The 23,319-nt window shown below is 42.1% G+C and overlaps 1 long non-coding RNA gene across 1 annotated transcript; it reads left to right on the top strand.

The window, feature by feature from the left end:
• The first annotated feature begins 4,569 nt into the window (after positions 1–4,569).
• On the top strand, positions 4,570–5,859 carry LOC108640198. Its single transcript, XR_001920988.1, has 3 exons — positions 4,570–4,802; positions 4,960–5,067; positions 5,747–5,859. It is a non-coding gene; the product is annotated as an uncharacterized LOC108640198 (long non-coding RNA).
• Positions 5,860–23,319: the final 17,460 nt, after the last annotated feature.

Raw genomic sequence — 23,319 nt, 5'->3', positions numbered from 1 at the left:
ATTCCATTTGGGCTTTGGCTTTCCTAACTTTGCTCCTCAGTGTTCAATGTCTCTGTATCCTCCCAGGATACCCATTCTTGCTGCCACCCTCTGTATGTTTCCTTTGTAATGCAGCAAAAGCAAGGTGCAATAAAGGGTATTCCCTTCACTCCATGGAATAGTTACTGTCAAAAATTAACCTGATTAAACTCAAGCCATTACCAAGATTGAAAAAATATAAAATCTGAGAAGAATTGTTATAAGCAGAGCATCCCTGTTACTACTCCACACTTCTAGAGAAGGCTAACAGAGAACATCAGGTGGCCCAACCCAGCCTTCTGTAGGTCAGCATTACACCTGGATTGAAACCAACGTATATGCATATACACACATCAAACACATGTATATACACATCAAACTGTGTAACTGAAACCAAACTATATAATATAAATATCAGGTATTATATAGCATGTATAATAAGGCTTCTCTTTAAGAGCTAGTGGGGCCTTTACTTTGATGAATTAACATATTTTAGAGGGTGTGTATCTGATTCATGATTAAAGCTTCTATATTTCTAGCACCAGAAGAAATTAAACCAATTTGCTGATCCCGTAGGTAGCTTGGTGTTAGAAAGAAGAGTTGTTTCTTTTCACATGGTAAACCCAGTAACCAGAGGTGGAGGGGAATTAACCCACATCAAAAAAAAAACCAGTTTTCCTAAATGAAATTTTGTAATGTGAAAGAAATACTTTAAAGAAACTAATGAAGTCTAAATATTGCATCATAATTTGTCCTATTAATGTTGGTATCATTACTTCAAAATACATGTTACTGTAGATATTATATTTTTCAGACATCTAAAGTAGGGCAAAAGGAAAGTGCCATAAAAACCAAACAGATTTATGACAGGGTGTATTTTCAGATGCAGAATTTTCTTGTGTAAACCCCAGGTTTACAATTATATATTACATATAGAGTGCAAGTTCTGTGTTTGAAACTGTCTGACAATTTCAAGAAAGCTAATATATCTGTTTTGATTTTCATGAAATTCAGAACATAGAAGATCAAATACACTCAATAACTAATGCTAAATGTCGATGACATACCAGCAGAAAGGAATTTTTTCCCTACGAATATGGTATGAACAGAATGTGTTGGAAATAATGTCATTGCCCACAACAAGCTCTTTTCTCAAGAGAACATCTCTCCTAACAAATGTTGAAAGTGGGCAGTACAAGGGGCCCCTCTCCCCATTTCCATGCTTTGTTGTATGATCTGTACAGTTACCATTTTTGGGGCACTTAGGACTCTAAATTTAGGAGTCTAAATCCCAACTCTTCCCTAAAAGTTTGTCTCAAGTGGTAGGGTTCAGTTTAGAGGGTGCACAGCTCCCAGTAAGACTGGGAGAGAAATCCTAAGTGTCTCCAAAACATGTAAATGTGACATTCCCATCTACCCACAAACTTGTGACCGAGGTCCTGCCCTCCTTCCCCATTCAGCTCATGCAGTCTACACCCAAGAGACCTTATCCCACATCACTCTGTTCCCAATCCCAACCCTGTGCCACCATGACCTTCACCACCCTTGTATTGCACATCCCCAAGGGTCCCTCTGGTGTACTTCACCCTCCTTCTGCATGTTGTCTCCTTCCCACATGAAGGGTACGTAACAAACTGCAGTACAAGTCAGGCACCACGACTTGTACCTCCAATGTCGGATGGATGCAACATTTTTAACTTTTTAGAAGTGTAGACCATATTTGACAGGTCCAGGCTCAACTACCTACAACTTCTCAAATGCATGAGAAAGGCCACTGTCTACCATCCCCCGCTCATCCACTCCGGGCAAAAGCTCCTGGCAAAGGTTTTCCAAAGGATTGCACCAACATGGTGCTTGCCCTTGCTCTTTGCCAGTGCAGGACACCTCCACTGCATGTGTGGATGAAGTGAAGAGGAGGTTGAAGAAAGCTTCCTGTTGAGGTTAGTATCTGCTCAGTATCTGCTCAGTAACATGTCTAAGTTAGAAAAAGTCTGTCATATATGACGAATTTGGTGATGTAATGGGCACATGCTTGCATTAGTGGTAAATAACTTAAGCCAAGTTTTCCAAAAGCAGTTGGAGATTTTGTATGTTGCAGTTCCTATTTGTCACTGCTTTGAACAAGAGAAGTGCAACCTCTCTGAAAAATCAGACTGACATCAAAACAAGTGGTTCCCAACATTTTTTTCCTAAGACTTGTGCCTGGCTTTCATACTCCTCAAAACTATCCTGTGCACCTGTGGAAAAAAGCTGAAACTTCCTCCTCATAGCCAAGATGTATCATTCAGCTCTGCCAATGCTCATGTTTGGAGCAGCAGAAGCAGGTCAATGAAGTGTGTGCATTGAGCACTGATACCCCACTGAGATTTCTAAAAGCATGAGCAGGACAAACCTGCAGTCTCCTGCATATGCACAAATAAAACCAAAAGCCCAACACTGCTCACCTCCCGCTGGAATTTCACCTGTTTGCACAGATTTTTGGGTCGTCTCATTTACAAAGGTACACATCTGACCACAGGCAGCAAAATAAGCAACCAGTTTTCAAAGAGAACAATTGCAAGTAAAACTTGTTACCCAGGGTGATGATTTCTCATCCACTCAGTATTTTTGACAAGAGGAAAAGTCCCATCTTCCCCCAAGTGCTGCTTCCTTAGAAATCTGCCCTGGCAGTTACAACCTGCTTCTCAAACACTCTGGTGTTTTGAATCCAAGCAAAAGCTTTGGCAGCTGTAAACTTAGCACGGGTTCATTTTAAGTGATGAGAGGAAACAGACTGACAGTGAGCTGATTAGAAAGCTCTTAGAGCTCTCTCAGCTGAGTGGGAGAACAGGACAACTTTCTTCGTGTGTTGCCAGAGAGGGGACACGGGGGCTGCTAGAGCCCAGCTTGCTGTCTTCTGCAAGATCATGAGGATGTGGGAAAAGACCATTTCAGGGAGGTTGAGCTGCCTTCACCAGTCTGCCCCTTCCTGACAGCCTCTGTTCTGAAGATAACGAGGGAGGAAATAGCAAAACACTATGGTAGAGACTCAATGAATTTGCAGAGACAACTGCAAGCTGTTTCCTGGCCCCAGCCTTATCTGGAGTCCCAGAAAATAACCCTTTCTCTGAGGCCAATAAATAACCCATTATGACTGGGATGAAGTATCTGGTTAAATTTTTGCTGCTGAGGGCTGTGTAGCAGGATGTGCTTTCCACAAAGAACAGGACCAAATGTATTCCTAGCCCTACTCTGGAGCAGGGAGGAAAGGCTCTGCAGAATCCTCTCGCCGGGGGCAGGTGGGTTAAGTCAATGTTGTTTAAACACATGGCAGAAAATAAAGATGAAGAGATAGAATGGGAAGAAAGGGTTAAAAGGATGCACTCAAAAAGCCACGTAGATGTTGTTGAATGAACAAAGCAGCAAGCATTAAAAATAATGCAGTAAAAAATAAAAATAAATACAGGAGGAAATTACTTCATTGCAGCCCACACTGCGTTATCAGTACAAAAGCTCTAGGAGCTGCTTTTCTTTCCAAAATGGCAGCTGACAGCTGATCTAAACAAAAGGTCATGAGGACAGTGAGAGGACAAGAGGGAGGCTCAGGGAAGGGGTGGAGGGAAGATGCACCAGAACAGCAAGGGTTTAAAGCCACAGGCAACCACAGGCAGCCCCCTTCAGCACTCTGTAATGAGCCCCTGACATCCCTCTCAGCTGAAGAAGATGTGTCCTAGTTCAGATGTCATCTCTGACCTGTTGCCAAGCAATGCCTCTGCTTATCACATGTCAAACTTCAGGGCCCAGCCCCCACATTTCACTAGAAAGCGACTTTCTGCTCTGCAGCAGCAGCCCCACCGCAGTGCCAGGGCAGCAGTTCCCCAAGGATGTGTATGCACAAAGAAGTCAGCAGAGAGGCTCTGAAAATTTCACACAATTTGGGTTGGTTTTGCATTTTCATTACAATTTTTATGCAGCTGTAAGAATATAGTGAAACGTATGAGCATCCACCACATTACGTCCCTACCTGGCTTAAAGGACCACCCCTAGGGTATCTTCAAATTTACTAGCTACAGCCCTATTCTACCTCCGCAAGAAAATGACCTCTGTGAAGCAATCAACTTTTTGCTGGTCCCCTGAGCAGTCAAGAAGGCAATTTACACTGCAGTTCATTCCTGCTACCTTCATAAAGAAAAAAAAAAGAGAAGGAAAAAACCCCTGCTCACTCCCAGCTACAAAACCAGTGGGGCAAAAATGCAGTTCAGCTGTATGGTGGTACCTATAAAACCAACTATCTTAGATGTAAGTTTGGTTTGGGGTTAGGAATTTTTTTCCTTTATAGTGAAAGAACTAGGAGTAATAGTCATAAATTCTTTCATTGAGTTTCCTGGGGTCTGAAAGACATCTGGGAGGATTATGGGAGGAATACAGTGTTCTGTAGCTGTTCTTGGAGCAGCCTTGATTTATGTCTCCATCTATAACTGCTGCAGTTCACCTGAAGCAGACACCAAAACCATCCCTGGAGCTGAGTGATGATGATGTCATAGTTCAGCAGCCAAACTCCATGCTGGGAGAGGCCATGGTCTGCTTTACCTTTCCCTTCCTTTGAAGGAGCCCACTTTATCGTTTCCTAGCCCTGGGATGCAAGCCCCGTAGCCCCACTGTTACCTCTGTGGGACATGACTGTGGTTCAATCACACTTGGGAGCAAAGGTGGCAGTAGAGAGGTGCCCTGCTACCAGGGCGGAGGGCTGCCCTTCCTAGGACAAGAAGCACCACCAGTCCCTGTTGCAAAGTATCATGGAGAGGGTGAGCAAGGAGGACACAGTAACACAGCTGTGCCTTATAGCAGTGATGTGCTTTCTTATCCCTTCTCCTAATTTGGCTCTTTCCAAACTGCAGCCTAATGATGCTATCAGAGAAACCTTATCATAGTTTTGTTGAAAAGCAGTCCTATATTAAACAGGGATCCTGGAAAATGTTGAAGAGGGGGAGAAGGATTCATCGGCACAGACAGACACATTTTTGCAGAGGCAGATGACCAGTTCTCCACAAAGCGTCCAGAGCTTTCATGGTATTCCCAATTAGCCTTCATGCCTCTAGCTGACTTCCCATAAAAATGCTGAAGGGTCTTTGATCTCAGAGTACATGTCCTTATGAGAAGGGGAGGGGTAAAATTGCAGAGGTCGGACAAACACTTGACAGCAGTTACTGCAGCTCCTCAGACCCCGGACAGCCTCTGTGGTCCTGTGCCAAAGATTGCAGATTTGGTTTGGTCAGTCCAGAGTTGAAAAGGCAGAGCAGAGCTGCTCAGGTCAAATCAGATGCTTAACTCTGTTTACATTTTGTGATGGGTGGGGAAGTTCAGTAAAAATTAGGATAAAAAAGAACAGCAGAAAAGAAAGACTAATGGGAAATTACATACTGAAAGTGTCAGCCTCCCTGTGTCACAACATCTGAGTTTGGATATCAGTCAATGGCTGAGGCAGTTTCCCAACTCAGCCTACTCAAATTATCTAGAAGTGGCAAAAAATTTGAAAGTTCTGTTTCCTTGGAACACACTATATCCCCAGCTTTGTGGCCAACACACATAGCACAGCTTTTGTATCTTACAATCTATTACTTTGTCTGATGCTAGAACAGAGTTCATACCCTGGAGGGATGAAACTAGTCCAAATGATAACAACTTAAATGGCACTAAAAATTAAAAAAAAAATGTTCATAGAGATATTCTTTACTTATGTGTCTCACAGAAATTCCTCTGTGAGAAAAGAATTTCAGGCTGTAATGGAGGAGTCAGATCTCTACTGGTTCCAGCCTTCTCATTGACTCAATGCTTATGGAGCGTGCATATAATGGTTTTTCCCCTGAGAAATCAAACTTATCCTAAAATGCCATGGAATTAAAGGGATGGATTCCCCTCCTGCTTACCTCTGCCAGAACACCCCTCATGTTAACAGCTCTCTGCAGCAAAAATAAAACAAACTGTCCACTATCATCCTAACTGTATGAAAGAGAAAGAGCTTTTCTGTGCATTGGGGCTTATTATTATCTAAAGCACTGGAGTTATTCTGGAAAAAGAAATGAGGCATTGAAAATCTAAGTGGAGGCCTGAATAAATAATTTGAGGCTGATATGAAGGCTCATGTAAACTGAGCAATGTATATCTGAAAAAGTGGTGGTTTGGTTCCCCTCCACCAACCCACCTCTCAGGAAGGGATACATGCCAAAATACTGACACCAGGTACTTAGAAGCAAAAGGAGCATGCTGCAAATGGAAACCTGTAGGCAGCAGATAGTGCACAGTAGACTTTATTGTCTACTAGCTAGGAGCCAGAAGAATTAAATGTATAAACAGAAGCAATAACCTGGTGATGGGCAACACCCCAGAAGTTCAGTCTGGAGACAATATCCCAGGTTATTTGAAAAATCTTCCCTGGAGCTGGGGTGGTAATCTCTTCTGAGCAAACATTTCTAGTAAACACAGACCTTCCTGGGCTGGACTCTGCAGGAGCTCTGCCAAGGAGACCACTCCTTTTTGTCTCAATGCAACTCCTTTCATGGGGAGTGCAGTCCAGGGACAGATGCTCAGCTCTCTGTAGAGCCCCCCTTGTGCAGACGATTCACCATGTGACTATCTGGTAGCTCAGATGAACATGGAAGACAGGAAAATGCCACTGAGTCCCAGTAAACAGATCAATTTGCAGAAAGGATGAGTAACCATTAACCTCTTTTCTTGAAAGGAAAGAAGTGGAAAGCTGGAGCAGCTGGGGGTTGTGATAGAGAGGGTGCAACAGAAAATCACTAAAGACTTTATTCCCGGGTGTCTCTGCTTTATGTGTCCCCATGTCGTGAGGTGTGGAAATACTGGGATCATTTGCATGACAGGAGGAAGAAGAGGCAGACAGAATAGCTGCCATGTAGGGGGTATATTTCAAGACCGGTTTGTCAAATACGTTTTGCATATACATTTAGCCACAGACAAGAGGAAGTAATTCATTCGCCAATTCCTGTGGTGAAAATTACTTCAAGACTTATTCCATGCCCATGTGCCAAGCACACTCCTGATACAAATCCTACAGTTACACACCCAAACACACACATGAGCACACTCGCTCCCACATGCAGAGAGATCCCATCAGTGGCACTAAATAACTTATGAAAATGGTTAGTTATGTTTTATCTGGAACAAAAATTAAGTCTGGATGTGAAAAGACAATCAAAAAAGCCATCATGTTGAGACTCTTGAAATAGGAAACATCTGTCTGGGGAGAAGGCACTGCCTGCCCTGACACTGAGCCATGGTGCAAGGAACTGTGTGCCCGAAACATGACTCTCTGCAGAGGGCTGGGGACACAAGTCACCTCACCTGACTTTGTATTTTCTCATCCTTATCATCCTGGAATACTATACATCCATGAGTATTTGTACAGTGCTCTGCATGCTCCACCAGCACTATCATGCCCAACAGAAACAGAAAGATGGCTGAAAATGAGAAGGCTCAGGGTAGTTATTTGGGAGCTCCATCAACAAAATCATTATTCAGCATGGGAAGTGGTTATGATGTTTGGCTGTGGTGACACATTTGAGCTCATGGGAGCTGGGGCTTCCAGGTAGGCTACAAAGAAATCTGGTCTGCAATGAATGTGTCTTCAGTTCATCATAGGCAGTGGAAGAAATGGTTCATCTGAAATCCATGAGATTTGGAAGGCCCTCATCTGAAACACAGGCTTGTCAGAATCTATTTTCCAGAGGTTCAAAGAACATAAAAAAACAAACAAACAAAAAAACCAAAACCAAAACCAAAAAAAAAAAAAACAACCAAACAAAAAAAGACAAACAAAAAAAGCATACAGCATAAGCAAAGGAACAAGAACATGAGAGAGAGCAGAAAGGGGAAATCTTGTGCTGAAGGAAATGGACAAGTTGTATTTTTGGCTCTATGTTTCACTGTAGAAAGGAAACACAACATAATGGACACACTAGTGCTCCAAAAACCACATCTCAGAGATACCATTAGCTCAGGAGGTTCACAGCATACATAAGCTGAAAAAGACAAATATATACTTTGTGTAATCACAGTCTGAGTAAAGACTGCAGAGACCATTACCACACCAGAAGGATAACTCAGCCAACCACAGTCTCATAGGTTATAAAAAACTGCATTCAAGAAAGTCAAATAGGCTCCACAGAGCTTTTGAGATGACAGAAATTACAGGAAAGCAAAAGCATTTCTGAACTGAAGGGACAAATCCTGACCCACCAGTCCTACAGAATAGCGTAAGCTATGCATAATTATCTGAGGACAGAGACATAAAGAACAAGAAAATAAGGCTGTTTAAAGCCAATAATTGTTTCCTATGCTTTCACAGAGCTGTGCTGAATAAAATGCATTTGTTACATTATGACCGTGGGTCACAGAAACCATAGCAAGGGAGGAAAATGCAGGAAGATTATATGTTGCAAGGAGACATAGCTGCACTAAAGATGAACATAAAAAGCAAAACTGAATAGAGATCTAGAATTTCTAAATTACCCTTGGCCCAAATGTCTGGCTTACCACTGAAATAGTATAATTATAAAGCTGGCATAAAAAACAGGACATGGATCTAGTTACTAATTTCTTACTAGCAATAGCAGCAAAACAGTTTCTGCCAGTAGCGGGTCTCTTGACAAAAACCTTGTGTCTTCTACACGATGTGACCTATAGGGAAAACTGTTTTTAATCAGGCAAATCTATAAATGGTATGCAGTTGTGGTTGGTCTTCTCAGATGTCAAAAGGAACAGAGGAGAAAGTGGAGGAAAGGGAGGGGGGGATATTCACTGTGATTTCTCATTTAACACTTCACTTTCTCTGAAATGCACAGTGGAATTTTGCAGATTTAGGAGGTTGATTTTGTCATGCAGGCCAGTGATGGCAACAGTGTCACCACACAAGCCAGGTGAAAAAAATAAGTTAAAAAAAACCCCAAAACTCTTTCTAGTAGTATTGTTTTAACCTGTGTGCTCCACTTCAGCTTTGACTGCAAATACAGGGGCCTTTTCATTCTGCCATTCTGAACTCAGTCACTCTAATCTCTGTTTTCCAGTACACACTTAAGCCTATGCACATGAGCTACACCACTAAAGTCAATGTCACAGTTCCGTGCCAAGATGTTAAGCATGTGTTCAGGTGTCTCACTGGGTCTGTCCAAAGAGTTTGGACAGAAAATAATTCTAAATAGTTTTCTTTTCCTCTAGTAGGCGTCCATGAAACAGCAATCAGTGGAGTGAAATAACATTTAAATGTCTTACACCATATCGTAGCCTATAAATAGTGTAAGGTTGTGTGGAGATTTTTGTCTTGCCTTTTTACCAGTGAAAAGTTTTCTTCAAAGAAACTGAACTTTTTTGCCATGTTTCTGCTTTTTCCTGAGGTGTTTGAGCTTTTGACGAAAATCTGAACTCTTGAAAACCTAATGGCTTGGCTGCCCTGAAAAATGCAGAGTTTATGGTTAAAAAACCTTTCAATCTTCTGATGAAAAGACAAAATTTTGTGCGGAGCCAAATCCAAATCATTCAGCTATTGAGCTGAACACATTTTCCCAGGAGACACATGGCAATTAGATTAGTATTAGAAGGGCATAGCCCCTTTCATGTCACCGATCCAGTTCTAACCTCTTTTTTGCAAACCTGTGATCTATACTTCATATTTAAAGTGTCATTTATTTATGTGTGTGTGTGCATATTGTGTATATGTATTCCCCTGTTATTCTGCCGTGGGTATGTTGGGGGCCCTCCAATGCCCGAGAGCTGCCAGGGCACTTAAGCATTTATGACCTGTGATTCAGAGTGGGCCTGAAGGTCATTAAAGGCTGGGTGAGGAAGCAGTTCACACGACAGCCAGTTTACCATGATTGATTCCTGTGCTGTAAAGTATTATGAAACCTCCCCATTAACTCTTTTTCTCTGCAGAGGGCCTACAAGTGCTGGTGAAATCCTTGAGGAGCAGCTGTGTCAGAGCATGGGCACAGGCAGCACTTGTCCCACCAGCTTTTCCAAATGGTTTTCTGAGTAATGTCACAACACTGCTGCGATGTTGAAAAAAAAAGGTCACCAAGGCTGATAGATAATGATTTTCAAAAACAAACAAAACCCATGAGTTGAAGAAATATTTTTGCTCTTAAAAAAAAAGTCTACATGCAGCTCCACAGCCATGCAATAAAAGGGGTCATTGAACTGTGCTATCATGATGTTATCTCACCAGGCTCACGGACAAAGGTGATCCATGAGCACCTCCTCCGTCCTGCACTGAACAAAACAGACACAACAGCACTGCAGAGGTCCAATGATGATCACCCCATGCTGCCTGCATGTCTCATCCCATTCTGGATAGAGTTACAATTTTCTCAGGACAGATGAATGAATTCCTTTCAGACATTATTGGCAGAGCCTTGTCCCAGTGGTGTCCATCTGCCTGTAGCCTAGGAATGGCCACAGCCCATTCCATATCATCCTTTCTTCCAAAAACCCTGACCCTCTAACAGACAGGCATTCATCAAACAACAACAAAAAAAAAGCAGGTGTCGCCCAGCACTCTACACAGGTGAGAGAAAGCAACTTGCTTTCATTCCTCAGCACGTGTTTAGACATAGTGTACCCAGCAATAAGACCTCACATATGTAACCTATTGCACATGTATATTTTGCCATAAGACCAGAAGTGCACTGTAACGTGATCAAGGACGTTTGGGTTTTGGTGACATAATAAATACAGTTGTTTGCATGGCCAAACAAAAAAAAAAAATAAAAAGAGGAAGGAAAAAGGGTTCTGGCATAAGACTCAAGTATTTCCAAAGGAGAGGGAGGTTGTTCCTCTCTCATATCTACCCCAAAGTAGAAAAATCACCATCTGGCATAGTCCTAAAGGAATAAGCAGGATCACCCAAAGAGCAAGACCATTTGTGAAGAAAAGCAGCAGAATCTAATCTTTAATACAGACCCCTCCAGATGTCTTCTGCTCCCTCTTATGATCCTAGTTCTCAAGTTTGCAGTGTCTATAAAAAAATCTCTTTTCACTCTCTCATTTGTTTGCCCAGAGATGTCATTCACATCATCACAAAGACCTCGCTGGGAGTCTTCAAAGGAAAAGGGTTGCTTAAGCAAAAAGACATCTTTTTTTGTCCCATGCTTTCAGCTAAAGTAATTGACATTTTTGGCTTCTATTTAAAGTGGAACCTCAAATCAGGAAAAGAATATTATAGAAAGCAAACTCCAAACAGTCAGTTTCTAAAAGGTCATCTTTTATTTATAAAACAAAAATAACTTTTTACTTTTACCCAAACCTAGTATGGAATAGTTCTCTGTAACAGTAAAACCAATCAGACAAAAAAATACTTTCTCTGACAGAGCTGGAAAGTAAATTCAGCTCAGCAAGAAATGTTTGTTTCCACAGGCTTTGAGCTTTTTATAAGTTACATTCAACCATCCCTCTCCAATTATTATAGGCATAAATTACAAGGTGAGCCAAAACATGTAGTCCTTTTTTTAGAGCAAAATGCAGGGGTTAGTTCTCTTGGTTTCTGCTGAAGAATAAATTGTATCATTATAGCCTTCTTCTGGGTCTTGTTATTCTGACTTTTTGACTCTCACTAGCTGCAGTCTATACAATGCACAACTGTATTTGTTCACAAGGAATGCTTTCGTTCCTTTTGACTTTTTCCTTTCCACTTCCTAATGGTTTACATGTAGCAGCAGAGCTTTTGAAAAATTACCTAACACATACTATGTTTAATGAGAACATTTAAACATACTTTAGCTACAAATCTTATCAGCTGATTATTTAACCTTTGTGGATAGGCTAAATATTTTCTTCGACGCTTAAATAAATATGATACATGGTTCCTGTGGAAAGCCTAATGAGAAGGAAGTTGTTTTTAAACTTAAGTCAAGACTTCTCCTTTAATTTATTTTATCAGTATTTTTTTCCAAGTGATCAAAGCAAGCAGTTTGTACAGCAGACCTAAATTGCTAAAAGAAAAATTAAGTACTAAAATATTAATGCTGCTGGACTTTGTCTGGGGGATGGGAGTTGCATGCCATCTGGATGGACAGTCAAGAATTTACCATGCACTATGAAGCACATGGTATAAGGTGAGAAGTCAAAATCCTGCTGTCTCTCTAGATGGATTTAAATAATTAAAATTAAGATGTGTGCATGCTTTCAGATTTAAATAACAATAAAGCATGTCTATAAAATGCCTAGTGTTTGTCCTGGCTCCCCCAAATGCCTCATGAACCAAGCCTCACTCCAGAGCATCAGTTCTTCACGCATCAGCCCAAGTGCCTGGGAGTGGGCAACCAGTCTGTCAGGATCATGTAAAAGGTACATATGCATCTGTGGTCACTGGACAGACACGGGATGCAGCATTTTCAGACACCTCAGATGCAGCACAGAGCCATAGCATCGCTCCTGGTCTGCTGCACCAGCCTGGAGCGAGGCACTGGCACTCCATGGATTCCTGAGATGCAGGTGCTGCAAGGTGAGGGATAGCTCAGAGCTTTTGCTGTCCCATACTTGAGACTTAGGTATGTATGACAAATGTGCTCACACGTGTACAACACCACATATATCCACACAGTGGGTATCCAGTAGCACTCACTGCAGCAGAAGAGGGGTGGCCCAGGGTTAGCCAAAGTAGGAGTCTCCTTTGGGGCACAGGTCCTTCAGTGGGGGTTCTGAGCCCTGCTTCCCAGTGCGTGTACACGAACTATTAAAACCATCCATGTCACAGATGTCCTTTCCTTTTTGAAACCAAAACAGGACACACGCACGCACACAGGAAATCACCCGGAAAGTGTGCAGGAGAAAACTTGGGCTTTGCTCTAGGACAGGCTGAAGGAGGTTGTGAAAATGCACTGACGTCATGAAAGAAAGAAGTTGAATAGGTCAAGAAGCAGAGATGTGAGCTTAAGGAAATGGCAAGGCACACAAGAAAAGATAAGGGAGATTGTATAAATAAGCACACAGAAAGGAGCTGAGAGCTCTGTGAAAAAAGCCTTACTCTTGAGCTAGAGTTCACAGTCCCTTTTCTGCCTGAGAGCCCCTAGAAGGTTTTGGAGGAGGAGTAGACCATTTTAGAAATTTCACATAGGGACATCACTGTGTTGCACCCACAAATTTGTTTTCCTTTGTAGATCGAGCAGAGGGGACCTGCAGCATCCCCACTCTCTCCCCAGGTTCACAGACCCTTAGCTGGAAGGAGTTCTACTTTCATAATTAAAAATGAAAAGAACCAAGACAGCAAAAAGGACAATAAACAGTACAAGGAAAGCTGGCTTAGCACATCTTTAGTGCCCTAATCTCTTCAGAAGAGAGAAAACAGAGAGGTAACTGAAGTAGTATTAGTTTAGTCATTATTGGCAGCATGTTTCCTCAGGTCAGAAACCGAAAATTAATGAGTATACTTACAGAGTTTTAATTACTGTTCTTAACTCCTGAGTGTAAACTTCATCTACCCACAGGGAATCTTCTCTTCACTGCTGGAGATAGTTGTTAGAGGCATGTAAAAATCATGGAATATGTTTACATCTTTTCCACTGTGGTTGCTTTAATTTACAGTGACATTTGTTAGATCACGTATTTTAAGCCACAATAATTTTTACATCCTGTGTGCCAAAAGCAGATACATACATCTAGATACATGAATCTAGATCAGATACATGAATCTAGGAAGGTAGTGCAAGCAGACGTATCCCATCAAACTTGTATATTCACTGTGCTTTATCATTGCACTGAACTTGATGCAAGGAAGTAAATTAAAAGCCAATACATGTTTATTTTTGCTGATCATCTGAAAGATGCGTCCATAGAAAAGTTAGCACAGGTTCTACAAACTCACCGGTGTGTGTTTGTGCCTCCACATTTCCCTGCATTAGCTGAAGTCTGCTCCATGGACAGTCCAAGGGAAGATACAAGCGTAACAATCTAATAGAAAATATGATGAGGTACAGAAGTGATTAGTGGGTGGTATTCTGAGCCTTGCATTACTAGTTCTTGATGTTCACTCACAGACAACAAGCCCTTCACATGCCCCTAGGAAGAACTGTCAAGCTGGAAACACAGACCAAAATTCATTCAGTAGCGAGCATACAGGCTGAATAGAAGCAATGAGATATGTTTCAGGTATATGGAAATCAACATCCTGGCCTTAGTAATGCTGGGGTGGGACTTGGGCAGCAGATTTTCATTGCCTCTAATTTGAGACAACCTGGGTTGAAAAGCTGTCCTCTTGCAGGCTACAAAAAAAAGGTCGTATGTGCTATAAATGTATTTCAGGCTCTGTGAAGCAAATCACTGGTTTGGAAGTTTTTTGAGGGAAGGAAAAACTTGAAACATAGAAACAAACTAAAACTGGAAGAAAATACAACATAACCCTAGCAAAAGCAGTTTCTGCCTGTCTACCAGAATATTCTTATCTGATTTTACAGACAAAGGAAGTATGGGAAGATGTCATTTATCTGGACAAGAATAAAGCATTTGATACTCTGCCAGATGGAAACTATTAGTTCAAGTAGAGAAAGTGAGGATTAAGATAAGAATTGCAAAGTAGTTAAGGAATTGGCTAAAGGGGAGGTGACAATGGTTTGAGCTGAAAGGAAGAAAATCACTAGCAGAGTTTCACAAGAGTCAGTATCAATCCTTTTTATTTCTTTAACAATTTTGGCACAAAAGGGTGTCTAATGAAACTTTCTGATGACTGAGGTTGGGGATCCCTGTCCATACTGAATTTTACCTAAAAAGAACCAAATAGTCTTCAGAAACAATAGACATGGAGGGAAATTGGACTATTTAATGTAAAAGGGTGTGCACTTAAGAAATCATGAGTAGCGGCTTGTGTTAGTCATGTATCCAGCAATGTGGCCTAACCACTGGAAAAGGTAAATGTCACTTAGAATGAAGTAAAGTATTTCCACTACAGGAAGGAAAGTATTCCTGAAATCAATAAATGCCAGGCACTGGGAGAACCTCTTCAAGAAGACCATGTTTTGGTCACCAAGGCTCTGTGTGTGCTCTCTGGCTTGGAGGCCATGCAGTGTGGCACAGAGCATGCTTAAACCTCTAAACCCTCCCACCTTTTCAAGCTCAAATTGCCTTTAGGAATGGTCCCCAGCAATTTCTAGCTCCAAAACCAAGCCCAAGTACTGCCTGGGAGGGTGAAAATTAATACACACAAAAGCCACGAGGACAGTAAATCATGTGTAGGTATGTTTGGCCTAATCTCTTACTCTGTTTAGTCTTCCGAGGTGGACATACCCCAGTGTGCACAGGATTTGGGCTGGATCACTGCATGCTGAAGAGGAAGGCTACTAGAATGAGAGAAAAACTGGGGAACATCTTACAAGTGTAGATGAGAAGCACTTGTATCATCTAGCAACACAGAGGCTGAGAAAGAAGATGAGTGGCATGAGAACTAGGGAAGTAATATATAAATCAAAACATAGCACTTGTCATGAGTAGATTAAGAGAGGCATAACAAGCTTCTCCTTTCATCCAGGAGAGCAGAATCCATGTCCTGGATGTGTCCACTCTCTTCAGCCTTCTTCTGTGGTGAAAAACTATGTACATAAAGCCAGCATGGGGTGGAAACACCTTCTGTTTTTTCAGAAGAATCACTGAACACAGTACATTCCTATTAAAAAAATTGGTTTTAATAACAACAACAAAAAAATAGATTAAAAAAAATCTTCTAGCTGCTAGATTTTTTCCATTGACCTATAAAACACATCAGGAAAAAAAAATTGCTATTTGACATTTAAGTAAGAACTCTTTCCTTGTGATGCACTGTGGTGTTGTTACAAGGACATAGTCAGACATTTGCTAAGTAGGCTCTAGTTCTAATTTTTAATTTCCTAGTGGCAACATTCCCCTTCACCTCCCCCAAACCCCAGTCTCCTATATGGCAGTGTCATGGGCTGTTGCCATGCCACCAGCCAGCCACTGATCTTTTTTGAGAACAAATGTGTGTTTATTATGAAGATTAAACTGGTGACACAATTTATCCACATGCCAAACACTGAGGGTATAGCATCCCCATGATGCTTTTAAATGACATTAATCTGACCTGGCCTGACCACAGTCTTCACAACAGCACAGTCTCTCCTTGGCCAGAACCAGAGCTCAAATGAATTGCACTTTATTCACTATAAAGCCCTGAGCCTTAATCTCTCTGCACAGAACTTTCTGAATGTTTCTTTTAAGTTTACTAAACATTTCTTTGTTTCAAAGACACAGAGCAGTTGCCGGGGAATAGGGAGGGGGGTAAGGGAAACCCTGTGGTGGCAGCCTCCATCACTCTGCAAGGATGACTTCTCATACTCTGTAAGTCTGACCAAAAAAGTTTTCAGTCTGGGACGTCTTCCTCAAGACAATGGATTTTGAACCTGCACCTCAGAGTGTTAACTGTGGAAGAGGAAATTGTCATTATTTGACTGTTGAAAGTCGTTGTTTGACTAACAGAAATAAGTGAAGCAGTGGAAGTGCCCTACATCAGAAAAACATCACCCAAAGGAGACTTCAGGACTAGTCCATGTGATGGAGCAGAGCAATAGTTTCAAGCAGTTTGCACCCTGGACAAAGTCTCAGGGGGGCTGAAACTGCCTTTGAAAGGGAGAAAGTGCAACAAATCTGACAACTTTCAGTAGCCCTTCTTGTTATCATTCAGTCCTGTTGTCAGGTGTGCCAACTCCCCGCTCCTGAGGGGTAAGCACAAAACCAGAGGTGGCGTTTCACTCTCTCTCCTCCCTGCTGGCTCCTGTCCTTCCCCTCTCCAGAATCTAGCATGTTTCTCCTTGCTGGCATAGGGTTTGCTGGAACCAGGACACAACTTGCACCTGGTCTCAGTGGCCTTTTTCTCCTTTGATAGAAAGGACCCTGGTACACACCATCTCTTTCTCATTAGTTTTTACTGCAATCCATGGGAGATGGGGCAAGAGGAAAAGGGAAGAGGGGACGAGCCAAGTTTTGTAATGCTTAGATGTAGTTTCACATCCAGGAAATGTGAGATCCTCCAGCCACAGGGCTGACAACATTACAACAGAAGCCACGCATCCTAATACGAATGTTAAACAATGTGCTTCTCTGACCTAACTTTCCTTCAGTCTTCCCACAAAACCACAAAAAGTAGGAGGAGAAGAGTTAACACATTCTCCTCCAGGTTTCCTTTGACAAATGAGACAGCCTATCACTGACTGATAGGCAATTAAAAGTGTGATGGATTGGTTTGAGAAAGCCAAGCCCTGTATTTGTCCTGTCTATCTAGGTCCAACAGAGCCTCTCCCACAAAAAAAATCTATATGGAGAAGTATTTTCTGCCACAGGCATCAATCAGGACCCTGCCGGGTAAATTGGACCTGAAGCAGCAACAGCAGTCCCCAAGTCTGATACTACATGTCTGCATGAGAAATCACGGGCTGGTTCCTCCTGCCACCAGGGTGGAAAGGAAGAGGAGACATCTATCAATGCCCTGCAGAGAGGAACAATGCACTTCCTTGGCTGCCCTCCATTGCCCGTGCCTTGCTGGAGAAGCACACTCGCTGCTGTCCCCACCAGTCATTGAGGAAAGGGACGAGCCAGTCCACAAGGACCAGCTCTGCATGCAGTATCAACCCCGGGAGTTATTTATAGTCTCTCGGGAAGTGACAGGGGCCATGGATGTGAATGGGAGGGAGATTCAGACCAGATGTCCGCAGGCCCTTTCCAAGGAAGCTCACACAAATGTGCAGCACAGCTCGCAATCGGAGCTGCGTTGTGTCAAACCGCTGTGGTTATGCAAGGACCAGTGTGATAGGGCCGAGCCGGCACTGGAGCAGGGGAAGAGATTCTTGCTCCCTAATTGAAGAGAGGCCTCGACCAAAGGAGAACAATGCGCGGGGCTGGGGCGGCGGGGCTGCATTGTGAGAGCCTCTGTGAGGAGCAACTCTGCTGCCAGTCGCATTGTTCCATGCTATCTCCATCTGCTCCTGGGCCAGAGCTCCTCACCCTTGCCCAGGCCAGCCACGCACATCTGCATCCCACAGCTCCACCACCCACCTCTGCCAAGGGCAGTGAGTCCTCACCAGCAGTGCTGTTGGACCTGGGTGCTGGTGGAGGTAGAGCACTCCTTTGAGCATGGGATATGCTTCTTGTGTTTCCAACATTGACAGTGAACCCAAAGCTCTTACCACAGCTTTATTGTTGCTGTTACTATGAGACCAAGTCCACAATAACTGCATTTTTCCAATGCTGGTTAAACAGATGCACTTTGCCAGCAAGGGTTTTGTTTTTCAAAAAAAAAAACAAAAAACTTTGCATGTGTTAGCTTTTGCTCAATGGAATTAGAGGGAGGTCCTCTGATGTTGAAATCAGAGAAATGCCACTGAAGTCAACAGAGTTCATGCTCATCTGTGTGGCTGAACCTTGGACTAGAATTTTACTAACGGGTGGCTGATCAATATACCATTAAACCAATCCCAAACTTGAAACCAAGAGATCAGTTCCTTACTAATGACAACAAAGAGGAGTAGCAAAAAGTAAAACAGGGAAAGTGAAGGGACTCAAAGGAGGGGAAAGGAGAAGCCTGCTGAAACAGGAGAGCCTGAAGTTACTTTTCTAATACAACCCACAAACAATGCTAAAGAAACTCCCCTGGCAAGCAGCTCTATCACTAAGCTCCTTACCTTTTTCAGAAAATCCTTATCCCTGACCCATCTCAGCTGCTGAGCACAGGTTCCTTGGGCTGCTTGAGATGGCATGAGGTGAGGTACAGGATGAAAAGCAATTGCTCAGCTGTGCTGGCTCAGGACAATGAAGGACTTGCTGCAACTTTCAGTTACACAAAATCAAGATCCTGGAGTCTTTTCTAAGGACGTGGCATTTAGCCCATCTGTCACAGTTTCAGGACCTACTGGAAAGCCCAGCACCTTGGGCTGAGAGACTCTTCAGATAAAATAAGACATTTAGAAATAAAATAAGAAATTAAGAAAAAATGGAACTGAAAATTCAATAAAATAGGAAATGTTGCAGAGTTTTGGAAAGTTCCATCTGCTTCATGGTCTTTTCTATATTTTTATACAGCTCTGCACTGCCCTTTTAGCTAGATTCAGAAGCAGAAAAACCTCCCTAAAAAGGCTGGTTAATTACCAGAAGTTTCAAAAAAAATCTGTTATTTCCCAGCCAGTTTCCAGGTAGTAAAACTTAATTTCTAAATTTAGTTAGAAATTTATCTACATTTATTACAAGCTAAGTCTAATTTTGCTTTCCCTTTAAACAAAATTATTTCCTTCCTCTAGAGAAGCACTTGCCTGTACCCAGAACTAGGCAGATACGACAGTTGGAATGAGTCTTGGAATTAATTCAAAGCTTATGTGAAATACAAAAAAAAATGTAGATAAACAGAAACTTAAAGAATTAAAGTGCTAATGTTCTTTGCAAGAAAGCAGCTCCATGTTTCATCCAAAGACTCGTCCCCCTTCCCTACTGGTTATGCAGTCTGGTTTGAAGAAACAGACACAGGCTTGGAAGGAGATGGTTTAAATAAAGCAGCTCTGCGCTTAGAGGTATTAGCTCTTCCTATTCATGTTTTGCATTCTCATTACTCACAGGAAAAGATTCACTTTCCTGCTGGAGAAGCCAAAAGCCCAGGTAGTTCCCAATCCTGTCCAAGCAGGACCTAGATTAGGTGCCCCTCAAGAGAATGCAAGGTTCTTGGGTAGGTGTCACCAGGGGGAAGCATCAGGAGACCCCCCCCACCAGGTAATAGCAAGTCACTCCCTTCACTTCTACGCAGCTGCTCATATTCCTTAATCATTTTCACATCGACTGTCCAAATCCAAACATTTCCATCTGGATAGTCTGAGAATCCTCTGGAAAATCCTCTTGTGTACCCTGCTAGCTCTGCATCTCAGCAGCTCCTTAGAGCAGCGAGCTCCAGGAGGCTATCATTTTTGTACTGCAGTTTTTCTCTTGTTTGTTTTATGACTGTTTTTCTTTAGTTTATTTGAGCACAGTTGGTCCAAGACAAAGCAGTAAAATGGGTGTGAACTAAGGAGGGCCCTCTACATTTGCTAAGGATGGTCTTCTCTACAAACCCAGCCTAATCACCTTTTCCTCTCTGCCTCATTCTTTCATTTCATTTACAAGCAGAAGAGGTGAAAGCCCACCTGTTCTTTCATCCTCTGCTCATGTTTAGAAACTGCACCCAATGTAATGCATTGTGAAGGGACCATTCCCATATTCCTCTTTTATTTTCCCCACAATTGCTTTCTCAGAGGTACATTATACATTCAGGGAATTCAACTACCTTTTTCCTGACTGCCTGTTATAGCAGTAAAGGGGCACTCTCCAGCCACTGAGCTTCAGCCTACTGTGAAGATGTCACTGACTGAGATCACTGCTCCAGGCAACTTCTGCAGCCACTCGAGGAACCAGCCTGAAGGGCTGGGGCAGGACAGCCCATTCCACACCAACTTATCATTTGGGGACAGCTGGTTGAGATGAACAAGCGCCATACATTAAAAAAAAAATGCTGTAAGAGGAATATTTCATTTCAGACTCCTGTTTACTGATGGTTTCCTTCAATCTTATGCTGGTATTCTCTCTCTTTTGCCTAGCAAATCAAATAATGAATGGATCTTTCCCGTGTGTAGCCCCATCAGCTCAGAACACAGCATATTCTCCAGGCATGTTTATCCAACTTTCCCTTCCAGTCCCATTTGTACTGATACTTTCGTTCTTGAAATAACAATTATTAAACCACTTGGTGCCTTTCATGGTTAATTATTTCCTTTGCTTAACGTAGTCTGTCTTCAAACTGTAGGCTAGATCTTGAACATACCTCAGCATTCCCATTTTCATTTCCTATGAGAAATAGTGTTGAAAAGTCCTTGTTATTGAACTGTGGAATTCTGTCACATACATTTCTTCCCAAAGTTTCATCATCTAGAAATTTGTAATGACCACTATAAAAACATTTTTTTGGACCTGCTTTTCATGCAACTGGTGAAGGTAAATTTACTTGGTTTTGTTATGTTTCTCACATATAAAAGTTAGCAGTCAGCAGGACTGACTTTCCTGTTATATGACTGATGCAGACAGGAAAATCATATTAAATAAATAACTGCTATGAAATGTACAAAATTTGAACATGTTCTTTGGCTCATGTTTCATTATTTTTATATATCGAGTACCAATAAAATCTAACTTGTGTTTACCACTTCTGCAAAAAAACCCCCAAAAAACAGATGACTCAAAAATTTTTATACAGTTTTTTTCTACTTCAGCTGCAAATACTACAAAGAAAGAACCAAATCCTGTCTTAAATTATCTCTGTGTGATACAGAGTAGCAGCACATTCCTTAATTTAATAGAATAATATTGATAAGCACTGAGATGGTGTACCTATTTTGCAAAGTTATGCCTAAGGCTTTGTTCCATTATAGTTAGATAAAGTGTGTTACACTAATGTGCTTAAACCAACAGACCCTTTTTACATTTCCAAGCTGTAGGGAAGAAACTGTAGTAGTGCAGAGCACATTGTTGTAACTGCAGACGTATTAGTCCCAGAGAAACACACAGCACACTTGAGCTAATGCAGAGACTTGTGTAGATGTGACCCAAGTTACTGCTACTGCACAAATTATGACACCAGCATTGCTCTATGTGATAGGAATAACAGGCCAATCTCTCATCCACTGGCCAATGTATAGTCCACAATGGGAAACAAAGACACATTTGTCAACCCATTATAGTGCAAAAGTTACACAGAAAAGGAAAAATTTGGGTCAGTTTTCCAGAATTTGGAAATAACTTTAGATTCTGCTCTAAATTAGCAAGGATTACATGTATATGCTTACTTGTTGCTTCATTTTATTAACCTGTTCCCCTACTATGTGCCAACATCAGGCTTTCTTCTGTAGGAGTTTCATTTATCAGATAAACCAAGATATAATAAGAGAGGAAAAAAAATATGTCCATATACTTTATAACCCCTTCATCAAGACTTCAAGAGACACTATTCCTCATTACCTTTACAAAGATGGATTTACTGGTATGCCATATCCTTCCTAGGGGATAATCCCATGCCAGGGGCAAAGCTGAATGCTACAGAACATCACACCCACCTGTTTCTCTGAACAGCAAACATGGGTACCAGCACTTTTCAAAAGGGCTGCCTGAAAAGTGCACTTCTCACCATTGCATTTCTTCAGCTTCTTGATATCAGGACTTCAAAATACAAATTTCAGCTAACGACTTTCCCAGTAGCTACTTCACCTGGCTCCAGGCATTCATTTAGAAGGTGCTTAGCACCTTTTGGTCACAGAATCCTTCTGACAATAGATTTTTTTCAATTTTATTTCACAGACCATCTCATCAAAGCCACCAGGGAAAAAAAATTTTTTTACAGAGCAGTTCAACACACCAGCAGAAAATTCAGCCTTTCTTTTCTGAGAGCAGTCAGCTCAAAGATGTCACTGCAAAAGAAGGATAAATCTGGCAGCCGGTGCTTACTGTCATTCTCCAAAGGCAGGAGGATGTCTGCCCTTCAAAGGAGGGAGTTGTTTGTAAAGAATCCTGCTAATGACACTTAGGATAATCAGTGCAAACAGGTCTTTCTACTTCTGGGCTCCATGCCATTTGCTCGTTCAGAGGTCGATAGCTGAGGGCAGGGCACTCCAGGGTTTTGCTGTTTTGGGAGGTTCAGGTGGGAATACACCTCGGGGATGGGAGGGTTTATGATCAGGGAGAGTGATCCAACCTTTCATTTGAAAAGTGTGAATTTAGCAAACTTGGGCTCTTTATGGTGCTATATGTAAAGTAATGACTGGCTCCAACTCTGAATCTCTTATGAAGTTTCCCTTCAGATCTTTCTAAAAGAGAGTTTGCCTGTGTGATAATGAGGTGAAAACTGGATGATGGTCCACTTCTATTGCTGAGCTTGTAAAAGCCGGGTGCAATGGGGTCCTGGCCTGCTTGGTTGGTATTTCCACACCATATGTTCCTAAAAACAGGCTTCCTTGTCCATGTTCAGTGAGCTAGGTGCTCTACAAACTAGTCACCATGCACTGAGTGGTACTGCATGCTCACATGTCTCCCAGACAGTATCTCCTGTCTAGTGATGTTCAGAGCCATGGACTGCTCTCTCCTGTCACTTCATGGCCACTCATCTGGCACCCTTTCTGCAAAATGGTGTGTCTGTGCTGCAGAGTTCAAGTGCTGTTGGTGGTCTCACATCAAAGAGTTGTATCTGGGAACACAAATAAAGGTTCAGAAGACTGACCGGGGACACTGGCTGTGAGACTCTTGAGCTTT

The sequence above is a fragment of the Manacus vitellinus genome, unplaced genomic scaffold (genome assembly GCF_001715985.3).
Source record: "Manacus vitellinus isolate BGI_N305 unplaced genomic scaffold, ASM171598v3 scaffold_3_pilon, whole genome shotgun sequence".
Lineage (NCBI taxonomy): Eukaryota > Metazoa > Chordata > Aves > Passeriformes > Pipridae > Manacus > Manacus vitellinus.
This window is presented reverse-complemented; position numbering and strand designations above follow the sequence as displayed.